Below are 13,319 nucleotides of genomic sequence, written 5' to 3'. Positions count from 1 at the left end.
TGTTCACAGCATAATATAATAAAATACATGCGAAAACTGGCTAACACTTGCCATAAGGTTCAAACAACTAGAAATATACAATACCTTAAACCACACACTAATACATCTGTCTGAAAAGCCTCTACACTGCCTGAACTGTGGAGTTAAAGGGCAATTCCCCAACTAACTCCGTCTACTAAAATCAAATACTGTAATAACAACATCCTCGGATGATGAGGACTCACTGCTGCACCCACTGCTGCTATACAAGTGACTTCTAAGATGCTCATACTTTCACTCCTCTGAACCTATGGTGCCCCAAAATAAAAGAACACCATAGCGCGAATGCATCAGTACTAAGATATACTGAGTATGCAAGCAGGGAAGGCAAAATGCAAGGGCTTATGCATGAACATTTAATCAACAGAATAATCATGAGAATAACGAATGAGTACACATATATGAATGTACAGTTCACAACCGCTATAACAATTATAACGACTCTAGACACCACAGCTCGGATACCACTTTACTGTCCTTGGAACTCACTACTTTACTGGGGTACTACATTGCTGAATCACAGGATACCAACACTGATCGATCGAATACACTCCTACCCCTGACTCCTGAAGATTTATACTGACATAGAAATTGTGGGAAGTAGTTACATAACTCACCATGACTCCTCATAAGCTACTGAATATGTGGAGGTGCACGCAATAATTTGAATAATATCTTTGATTTCGTAAAACATGCGTATGGAAAATGAAGACTCACATGGCTTAAATTTCATTATCCATACTTCTCATAATATTATGGATAGGAAAACATAAGTAAGATCCCATAAATCATCATAAAATGATCAATATTAATCATAAATTCTCATGACTCATCATAGACAACCAAACTCATCAACTCAAGACTCGGAGCAACTCGATAGTTCAAGAAACATACTCTTATGGACAGGAGAGTTTCCTATAATCGACAACCCCACGTGAGCTGTGTGAAATACCAATGTTTACCCTCCTAGGGAGAGCACTCCCATTGGCGGGAGTGTTGTACTCTTGCCAGGGAGTACAACCTTAAAGCTTTCATAATCACAATTCGGCTCTCTAGTCAACAATATCATCATCAACAACCCTACGGTGGCGCATAGGCTTGGGGAAATACCAAATTTCCCTCTCAATTCTAAGTAATACTGCCCGACTAGCTCAGAACGCGTTAGGAAATCCACCACAACCTCACAAGGGTCTATCATAAAGGCCAAATCAAATAACTTTCTCATTTATCAAATCATATCAATTTGTGGGTTCCTAACTCAACACATTTTAGTTCAAGATATTTTAATTTTCCTCAACATCAACATTGTATCAATAAGAAAAGTATTTTGTCTCTGTGAGCTTAAAATCAATATAAATCATCCCGACTTTGCGGATGCAAATCAATATTCTTAAATGATCATTCTTTCATTTCAATATTCAAGTCATGACAATAGCTTTTGAAAAGCATTTAAGATCTTCAAATTATAGTAAGATTTTGTATGTCGTAATGTAACTCAAATCATGGCTTTTATATCAAGAATCCTCAAAAAAATAATATCATGTACATCAAAGCTTAAACAATTTATATTTTCATAACCTCATAATTCGTCATTAAAACATCTTGGGTATTTACCCACTTCACAAAATCATGAAATTCCAATGATAAAATCAATTCTTTGGGCACAAGAATGAAAAGATATTCTTGTCCAAAACCCCATATACTAAGTTCTCACAGAATTCATTTTAAGTTCTCAAATCATCGGAAATTCATCGATCGTAGCACGACAAAGATTATCGTGGAACTGACTTAGCTCTAGACCAGCAGACTATTTCGGGCATACATACCCCCAGCAATCAATAACATAAGTAATACGTAGTATACAACAACGCATACTCACATGCCCATAGGCCATCATGCACCATGTATTCATTAACACATCACACCAATCATTTGAAGATCATATTCATATACAAGTATTGGGATCTCATGCCATTACATTGTAGATCATTCAACAAGAATACATATGGTTACGGAAGAATACAATATAACATAGTTCATCCAATCGGGATACACACAAATAACATACATTCAACACATCATGGTTCATTTCTCAAGGTTCTTTCCTTTAAGATCTTGATATATACAATTCGACCCATAATTAGTCATTTCTCACTTAGCGTGGCCTTATGACCTTATCATTTCCCTTAAGCACCATAGTAAACACGTAGCATGCAAGTATGGTATGAACTCATCACTTCGATCACAAGGGGTCATATGATCCATTCTTCTTCAACTAGGTATTTCTACAATTACCTTGCATGCACCATTTAGGGCTTAGGTCAGTATGAACAATTACATGTGCTACAAGACCATCATTCATCTTAATTCCACCAACTAAATCCCTCGTCTGCACTTACAATCATATTATAAGCCTTCCACACATTATCCCCAATTTTAGACAATAACATGGAGTTCATGTTGAACGTATACATGGAAAGTAGTCTAGTCATTTAAAAATTATTATATCCTAAGAATGTAAATTTATAGCCTCTTAGACAATTCCACAAACACCTTACATGCACTTTTAGGCATTGGTGAATTCATCAAGTTCTCATGTTTTCCGCCACCCCATATATCTCATCCAACACACATAATCATCACATGCATGTATCAACCAACATACACCATCACCACACACATATATATATATATCAACCAACATGCATAATCATCATATATATATATATATATCAAGTAACATACATAATCCTCATATATATCTCAACCATCAAATATCAATCAACATATATATATATATACACATCATCAAAGTCTAGAATATATATATATATATATATATACATACATAACTTGAACTTTCAAATAGGTATTCGTGGACTCTATGGACGAAAGGAGTCCATAGATAAACACTTGCATACCTTAGACTCTGTAGCCGGAAGAGATTGATGGAAGGAAATCTTGAATCAAAGCCTCCAATTAATTCCCCCCTAATTCAAAACCCTAACCCTAACTTGATCTATATATATATATATATATATATATATATATATATATATATATACATATAAGAGAAATGAGAGGAAAATAATACAAGTTCTCAACTGAATGGGGTATTTATAGAGGTTTAAAAAAGTGGTGAAAGACCAAAATGCCCCTAAGAAATAAATAAAACCCGAATCTGTCCATGGGGGGCTGTTTTGATAGGCTGAAGTAGATCAACCATAACGTTTTTCTCCAATAGACAAATTGGATGAAACCAATTTCATTGGAAAGAGCACTCGCAGAGCTTTCTGTTGAAATATGGTTGCTCACCCAGATCATTATGTACAAGGAGTTATGATCTTTTAAAGTTGGAGCAAAAATACGCCTGGCCTCAGTACTTTTTTCTGCACGTTTTACTATTCATCACTATTCACCGTTCGATTGGAATGTTTGTAACTTATCGCTCGGGTATCCGTTTTGGATGATCCACATATCGTTGGAAAGCTTATTCGATGATCTTCGCAACGGTGGGTCTAAATCTAGGAAATTCAACACGAAAAATTATAAATCGTTCTAAAAGATAGGACCCAATACGTTTACCCACAAAATTTCGACGAAAATTTTTTCGGGGTATTACATCATCTCCCCCTTGGAAACATTCGTCCTCAAATGTGAAGGCCAGATCAAGAAAAATAATCAACTGGGTTTATTCAAGACAACAACATATCTCAAAACATAACCACACGACTGAAACAACCAATACTCAGCGTACTTTCACTAGTCATGCACATCTATTGCATAAAACATTCAACAACCCACTCATGGGTAAATTTTCACAACACACATGCATCTCAGATGCACAGAATCATAACCCAACCAATCTCTTTGATACATATTTAGACATGCCCACAATTTGAGTTCCTTTCTATTGAACATGCATATTAAATATGAATATACCTAATATACCAAATTCTCGAAAGCATAACTAGAAATGGATTGAACGATGAGGTTAACATCATAGAAAGAGCATGGACATGCAATTATTTTAACATTATGGGGTATCTCCCCCTTGGGACCCAAGGTCCCTCTAGACATATTTCATTGAAGTAAGAATGGGTCGAGAACTGTCTCCCTTTACTGCTTTTCCATACCTACTGGCACTACTACTAGATTCTGAGGGTCTGACTTGTCACTTTCTCTGTCATCCTCCTCTCAGCTTTAAGTCATTGTCAGACATTTTTGAACACTTGGCTAAACCCTGAAATGAACTATAACCAATGTACTCTAGAGTCTGAGGCACAACGGTGCACAAAATGATAACTTAATTCATCCAGAAAGACTACACCTGAAAACATAAATTCAATACCAATGCTACTTCTTGGAATATAACTCTTATCTTTCCTTAGTTTCTACAATCATCATCATATACATACACTATTTTCAACACCTACTTGTCTCACTAAACACATTATCTGCTTTGATTTCTTCATAGGCTACTAATACCACATTCACATCTCAATACTTAGTTTGGAGTCCACAAACTTACATTCTTCAAAGATTCAAGCTTAGCTTCTAAAACATAACATGAATATCCATAAATCTTTAATAAACATACTATTCTCATTCTCGCCTTCAAATATCATGTCTCTTAAACTTATACTTCTCCACAACATGAGAATCGCAGCTATATCTCTATCAATCAACACATATTCCCTACTTCCACACTTAGATTCTTACATATATAATTTTAAGCCTATTCATTCACCATATAAACAGCTAACCCTATAAGGCATACTCTGCTCACTTTAGAGAACACTGTCCCAAAACTATCTGCGGGGACCGTCAGAGAAAGTTCTATCTGAAAGACTTTGGCTTCACTACTTTTGTTACCTAAAGAGTAAGGTAAATTTGACATAAGTAGATCATTACAAGAGTCTACATAAATCTCTTGGAAAATCTTGCTATAGCACGATCTGGATCATGAATGAACGGAAACTCTTCTAAACATCTCATAGCCTCCCGTACATGAATGTGCCGCGCAACACACTCTAGTACAAGACTCTACTAGATGCGGCTTTTCAGACTCCCTAGGACACTGTTGAACCTTAGGCTCTGATACCAAGATTTGTAATGCCCCGATTCCTAAGAACCGAAATGCCACACGGTGCTTATGATCACAAAGGACCACAAGCTAACCCTTTTCTAATATCTGTACCTATTCACAGTATAATATAATAAAATATATGCAAAAACTGGCAAACACTTTTCATAAGGTTCAAACATCTAGAAATATGCAATACCTTAAACCACACACTAATACATCTGTCTGAAAAGCCTCTACACTTCCTGAACTATGGAGTTGAAGGGACTATTCTCCAACTAACTCCGTCTATGAAAATAAAGTACTGTAATAACAACATCCTTGGATGATGAGGACTCACTGCTGCACCCACTGATGCTATACAAGTGACTTCTAAGATGCTCCAAGTTTCACTTCTCTGAACCTATGGTGCCCTAAAATAAAAGAACACCATAGCGCGAATGCGTTAGTACTAAGATGTACTGAGTATGCAAGCAGAGAAGGCTAAATACAAGGACTTATGCATGAATATTTAATCAACAGAATAATCATGAGAATAACGAACGAGTACATATATATGAATGCACAGTTCACAACCACTATAACAATTATAACGACTCCAGACACCATAGCTCGAATACAACTTTACTGTCCTCGGAACTCACTATTGTACTGGGGTACTGCATTACTGAATCACAGGATACCAACACTGATCAATCGAATACACTCACACCCCTGACTCCTGAAGATTTATACTGACACAGAAACCATGGGAAGTAGTTACATAACTTACCATGACTCTTCATAAGCAACTGAATATGTGAGGGTGCACGCAATAATTTGAATAATATCTTTGATTTCGTAAAACATGCGTATGGAAAATGAAGACTCACATGGCTTGAATTTCTTTATCCATACTTCTCATAATATTATGGATAGGAAAACATAAGTAAGATCCCATAAATCATCATAAAATCATCAATATTTATCATAAATTCTCATGACTCATCATAGACAACCAAACTCATCAACTCAAGATTCGAAGCGACTTGATAGCTCAAGAAACATACTCTTATGGACAGGGGAGTTTCCTATAACTGGCAACCCCACGTGAGATGCGTGGAATACCAACGTTTTCCCTCCTAGGGAGAGCACTCCCATTGGCAGGAGTGTTGTACTCTTGCCAGGGAGTACAACCTTCAAGGTTTCATAATCACAATTCGGCTCTCTGGCCAACAATATCATCATCAACAACCCTACGGTGGCACATAGGTTTGGGGAAATACCAAATTTCTCTCTCGGTTCTAATTAATACTCCCCAACTAGCTCAAAACGTATTAGGAAATTCACCACAACATCACAAGGGTCTATCATAAAGACCAAATCAAATCTCTTTCTCATTTATCAAATCATACCAATTTTTGAATTCCTAACTCAACATATTTTAGCTTAAGATATTTTAATTTTCCTCAACATCAACATGGTATCAATAACAAAAGCATTTCATCTCTGCAAGCTTAAAATCAATATAAATCATCTCGACTCTGCGGAAGCAAATTAATATTCTCAAATGATCATTCTTTCATTTCAATATTCAAGTCATGACAATAGCTTTTGAAAAGCATTTAAGATCTTCAAATCATAGTAATATTTTGTATGTTGTAATGTAACTCAAATCATGGCTCTTATATCAAGAATCCTAAAAAAAATAATATCATGTATATCAAAGCTTAAACAATTTATATTTTCATAACCTTATAATTTGTTATTAAAACATCTTGGGTATTTACCCACTTTACAAAATCATGAAATTCCAATGATAAAATCAATTCTTTGGGCTCAAGAATGAAAAGATATTCTTGTTCAAAACCCCACATACTAAGTTCTCACAGAATTCATTTTAAGTTCTCAAATCATCAAAAATTCATCGATCGTAACACGACTAAGATTATCGTGGAACTGACTCAGCTCTAGACCAACAGACTATTTCGGGCATACGTACCCCCAACAATCAATAACATAGGTAATACGTAGTATACAACAACGCATACTCACATGCCCACAGGCCATCATGCACCATGTATTGATTAACACCTCACACCAATCATTTGAAGATCATATTCATATATAAGTATTGGGATCTGATGCCATTACATCGTAGATCATTCAACAAGGATGCATATGGTTAAGGAAGAATAGAACATAACATAGTTCATCCAATTGGAATACACACAAATAACATACATTCAATACATCATGGTTCACTTCTCAAGGTTCTTTTCTTTAAGATCTTGATATATGCATTTCGACCCATAATTAGACATTTCACACTTAGCGTGGCCTAATGGACTTATCATTTTCCTTAAGCACCATAGTAAACACGTAGCATGCAAGTATGGTATGAACTCATCACTTCGATCACAAGGGGTCATATGATCCATTCTTCTTCAACTAGGCATTTCTACAATTACCTTGCACGCACCTTTAGGGCATAGGTCAGTATGAACAATTACATATGCTACAACACCAACATTCATCTTAATTCCACCACCTAAATCCCTCGTCCGTACTTACAACCATATCATAAGCCTTCTACAGAACATTCCCAAATTTAGATAATAATATGGAGTTCATGTTTAATATATACATAGAAAGTAGTCTAGTCATTTAGAACTTATTATATCCTAAGAACGTAAATTTATAGCCTCTTAGACAATTCCACAAACACCTTACATGAACTTTTAGGCATTGGTGAATTCATCACGTTCTCATATTTTCCGCCACCCCATTTATCTCATCCAACACACATAATCATCACATGCATGTATCAACCAACATACACCATCACCACACATATATATATCAACCAGCATGCATAATCATCATGTATATATATATCAAGTAACATACATAGTCCTTATATATATCTCTACCATAAAATATCAATCAATATATATATATATACACACATCATCAAAGTCTAGATAATATATATATATAACTTGGACTTTCAAAAAAGGATTCGTGGACTCTATGGACTAAAGGAGTCCATAGATAAACACTTGCATATCTTAGAATCCGTAGCTGGAAGAGATTGATGAAAGGAATTCTTGAATCAAAGCCTCCAATTAATTTCCCACCAATTCAGAACCCTAACCCTAACTTGATATTTATATATATATATATACACACTTATAAGAGAAATAAGAGGGAAATAATACAAGTTTTCAGCTGAATGGGGTATTTATAGAGGTTTAAAAGAATGGTTAAAGACCAAAATGCCCCTAAGAAACAAATAAAACTCGAATTTGTCCATGGGGTACTGTTTTGATAGGCTGAAGTAGATTAACCATAACATTTTTCTCCGATAAACAAATTGGATGAAACCAATTTCATTGGAAAGAAGACTCACAAAGCTTTATATTGATATATGGTAGCTCACCCAGATCATTATGTACAAGGAGTTATGATCATTTAAAGTTGGAGCAAAAATATGCCTGGCCTCAGTACTTTTTCCTGCACGTTTTACTGTTCGTCACTATTCGCCGTTTGATCGAAATGTTCATAAATCATCATTCGGGTGTTTATTTTGGATGATACAAATATCGTTGGAAAGCTTATTCGATGCTCTTTGCAATGGTTGGTCTAACTCTAGGAAATTCTACACAAAAAATTATAAATCGTTCTAAAAGATATGACCCAATATGTTTACGTATAAAATTTTGACAAAAAATTTTCTGGGGTATTACAGGTACCACTGGTGTATTATTATTATATTCATACTTTATTTGACATATGACATATGTGGAAATTCGTGGATGAAACTAAAATAATGAGTGGATATTGGCTCACATGATTGTGGAAATATATCTTTGTGGTTTGTTGTGAACATACTCACTGTGATTGGTTTTAAGCATTACATCCTCATATCATACTCATTCATTAAACATTGGTACCACCATGGCAATATCTGAGAACCATTGACAACACCTTTTAAAAGCCCTCCTCGAGGGATGTGTCAGGGAAGAGATATTGTAACACCTTATAAAACCTTTTCTCAAGGATGTGATAGAAAGGAGATATGAGATATGTGGATTGTATACGGGTTAATAAATCCCTCATGGGTCCTGTGTTGGTAGGCTTATCTTCGTAGGTGTATATGAGGATTGTGCAATGATCCCAGAGGTTGTGTAATAACCTCATGCATCATCATCATCATTATCATCTTCATCATCATGTATATTGGACTTACTTTATTATGTTATGTTGTGTTGTATTGCCATATTCACTTGTCATCTATTTATTTATCGTATCTTCTTTTACTTTTATTTGATGATCTTCTATATGCATGTTCCCCCTAGTTCTTCTTATATGTTATATGTTATGTACTTTTGTTCTATCTTGGAGTGGTATTGTAATATTTGTGAGATATATTAGAATTGTAAGTGCAAGTGGTGTGGGCTACCAGTGTGGGATATTTTTTGATTGCAGGTGACATGCCCTTAGTATATATTTTGTATGCTTTATTTGCTACTTTGTTTGGTAGGCCTATGATACCTACTAAGTACAAGTTGGTTGTACTCACTCCTACTGTGCCCTTTCGGTGCAGGTCCTAGCTCGAGTGCTCCTCATCTTGATTGACTCGGGTGATTGTTAGAGTTGTTAGGGTAGATGTTGGACATTTATGCATCTAAAGTTCACCTCTATCTTTCTACAATAGTTATATATTTATTAGTATTTAGAGATATATATTATTTCTTTGTGGTTATTTTTCTAATATATTCGACTCTTGGATTGTATTAGTAGTTCTTACACTATTGACCCCTAGTTTTGGGTATGATTGATATTTTGGATAAGTTCTTTCAGCATTGTTATAATTAATTATATGGTTTGACTTCATTCTAGAAGCCTTATCTTGAGATATTTATGTCTTTTCCTTTTTTTGTATCAATTTTGGTGATAGGCTTACTTGTTAAGGTGCACCACGGCAAGTGCCATCATGACCCTCATTTTTGGATCATGAAAAATTGGCATCAGAGCATCTAGGTTTCATTAACAGGGTGCCTGATAAAATCTTGCGGATCGGTACATAGACGTTCGTATCTATCTTCGAGAGGCTATAGGAAATCTTTAGGTAACTTCCCTTATTTTATTCTTTATCATGCAAATTTCTTTTATACCTTGTGTTCTGAGCTGTGTTTTACTCTTTTTACGTGAATGGTGTGGCTTATTCTACTATCAATTGAGAGATGCTATGAGAGATTAGTGGATATTATTTGTCGGTTGTAGGCCTATTGATGCTCTTGAGTTGTCATGCAGATGAGTTTGCTGATGCCTTTCTGGAGATTTGTGCCTTACAATTTGAGGGAATGAATATAGGACAATTCAGATTGTTTAGAGAAAGGCTCCATGATAGTTGTTAAGTATGAGGCATGTTTCCCTGCCCTATCCAAATATTCCTATGATAGTATTTCTATCGAGTCTGAGAAGACTAAAAAGTTTGTGAAAAGTTGGATGTATCCCTTTAGTTAGTTGTGTCTTAGATGGTTATGTTTAGGGCTTTCTTTTAGAGTATTATAGATAATTCTAAGATGATAGAGGGTGTTCCTTAAGTTTCTTAGGGTGGCGCTTTGAAAGTGCATCTTTTTTGTGAGTTCAAAGGTTAGTCTCACTATGGTACAAATTTTTATGGTTCTCTGGGATAGTATATTCCAATGTAGGTATCCTTATAGATATCGGGTGTTGAACCTTCTAGTTCAGTAGTTTAGGGTGGCCGTTCGATCCTAGTTGTGCCTTCTCTTATTGAGACTAGTCGTAGAGATTCTTATGTACCTGATAAAATTTGCCATATGGCCAAAGACTTTCCTTTTTGTGTGTTTAGAGCCACTCCTATTTTAGTTATAAGGGTAGAGGTGCTACTAGATGTGTGAGGAGAAGAGGTAGTAGAGCTTGTGGGGGTGACCGAGGGCCACTTAAGTAGTTAGTGGTTATGGTCAGTGTTATGTTGTACCATCCAGACCTGAGACAGAGGCTTCTGATGCTGTGATTACAAGTATCATCCCTATTTATTTCAGACCTGCATCTGTATTATTTGTTCCTGGATCAACTTTTTCCTATGTTTGTGTATTTTGTTTCAGGTTTTGATTATATTAGTTTGCCTTTTACTATGCCTATTTGTGTATCTACCTCGATAATTAATTCTTTAGTGGTGGATCAGGTGCATCGATCTTGTGTTGTGACTTTTGCAGGGCGTGAGACTCTGGTAGATTTATTTATATTAGATATGGTTGATTTTGATATTATTTTAGGCATGGATGGGTTTCTTATTATCATGTTGTCTTAGATTATTTAGCTAAGACTGTGACTTTAGCTTTGCCAGGTATGCCAAGGATATCTTGGAAGGGTGTACTTCATTTGGGTCTTAAGAGGGTCATATCTTATGTTCATGCTCATAAATTGGTTGAGAAGGGATGTTTATCTTACTTGGCGCATATTCCTGACACCAATGTTGTTATGCCTCCTTCTTTGGATTCTGTCCACATTGTTCGTGAGTTTATAACTTGATTTGTATGCCTCTGGATTGAGATGTTTATTTCAGTATTGATGTTGAGCTGGGAACCAAGACAATTTCTATTCTTTCTTATAAGATATCCTCATAAGATTTAAAGGAATTGATGGATCAGTTGTAAGAGTTGTTAGATAAATGATTTATCTGACCTAGTGTTTCACCTTAGGGTGATCCTATTTTGTTAATAAAGAAAATAGATGGGTTATATATTGATTATCGGCAGTTGAATAAGGTGAAGGTTAAGAATAATTGTCCTCTTCTATGCATTTATGATTTGTTTGATCAACTTCTAGTGTTGTAGTGTTTTTGAAGAATGATTTGAGGTTAGGTTATCATAAATTGAAGATTAGAGCTTCAAATATTCCAAAGATATTTTTTTGAACTTAATATGGTCATTATGAGTTCTTGGTCATATCTTTAGGGTTGACTAATACCCTTGCCATATTTAGGGAGTTGATGAATCAAGTTTTTCGATTGTATCTCGACTCCTCTATTTTTATATTTAAAGATGATATCTTGGTTTATTTGGAGAATTTGCGGGTTGTGCTTTCTTGGATTATGTGGTGACTAAAGAAGGTATTATGGTTAATCCAACCAAGGTTGCAGCGGTTCGTGATTGGGCTAGACCTATTTCGGCCATCAAGATTCAGAGTTTTGTAGGGTTGCCAAGTTCTTATTGGCATTTTATTGAGAGATTTTTTTATCTATTACAGCTTCATTGACTAAGTTGACTCAGAAGAAGATTTCCTTCTAGTAGTCTAATGCTTGTGAGGCAAGTTTCCAAAAGGTCAAGGATTTATTGACTTTAACTCCTATATTGGATCTGCCCAAGGAGAGCATGGGTTTTTTCATGTTTTGTGATGCTTCTAGTGTTAGTTTCGGTATTATTTTAATACATGAGGGAAAGGTGATTGCGTGTCACATCAGTTAAAGCCTCATGAGAAAATTATCCTACCTATGATTTGGAGTTGTACGTAGTTATGTTTGCTTTGAAGTTGTTTTGACACTACTTGTATGAAATCCGTTCTGAGAGCTTATTAGATCATCATAGCCTTCAGTATCTCTTTACCCATCGAGATCTTCATATGAGGTAGTGCCGTTGGCTTAAGTTTCTTAAGGATTATGACTTGATTATTCTCTACCATCTGGGCAAGGCTAATGTTGTAACGGATGCCTTAAGCCAAAAGTCAACTGATATGGATATCTTGGCATATCTTTGGACTAGAAGAGGACTTTGGCCTTAGAGGTTCATCTTTAGATAACCAGATAGTTTGTCTTGATATTTCAACATCGGGCTATGTTTTTACCATTTATGGATGCTAGATCTTTTTTGATGGAGCAGATTTGAGCACATCTATTTAATGGTGTTGGATTTAGGTTGATTCAAGATAAAATATTGAGTGAGGAGAATGAAGAAACATCACTTGATTCAAATAGAGTTTTGAGGACTAGAGGACGAGATTGTGTGCCGAGAGTGGGTGACTGGATTAGGTTGATATTGGAGGAGGCCTATTATTCCAGATATTCTATCTATTAATGTGTGACTAAGATGTATCGTGATTTGAGGCAACACTATTGGTTGGGTAGTATGAGGTAAGATATGACATATTTTGTGGCTTGTTTCCTGTGTTATCAGTAGGTGGAGGC

The sequence above is a fragment of the Capsicum annuum genome, chromosome 6 (genome assembly GCF_002878395.1).
Source record: "Capsicum annuum cultivar UCD-10X-F1 chromosome 6, UCD10Xv1.1, whole genome shotgun sequence".
NCBI classification, from domain to species: Eukaryota; Viridiplantae; Streptophyta; class Magnoliopsida; order Solanales; family Solanaceae; genus Capsicum; species Capsicum annuum.
The sequence above is the reverse complement of the archived record's forward strand: the minus strand, read 5'-3'. Positions refer to the sequence as shown.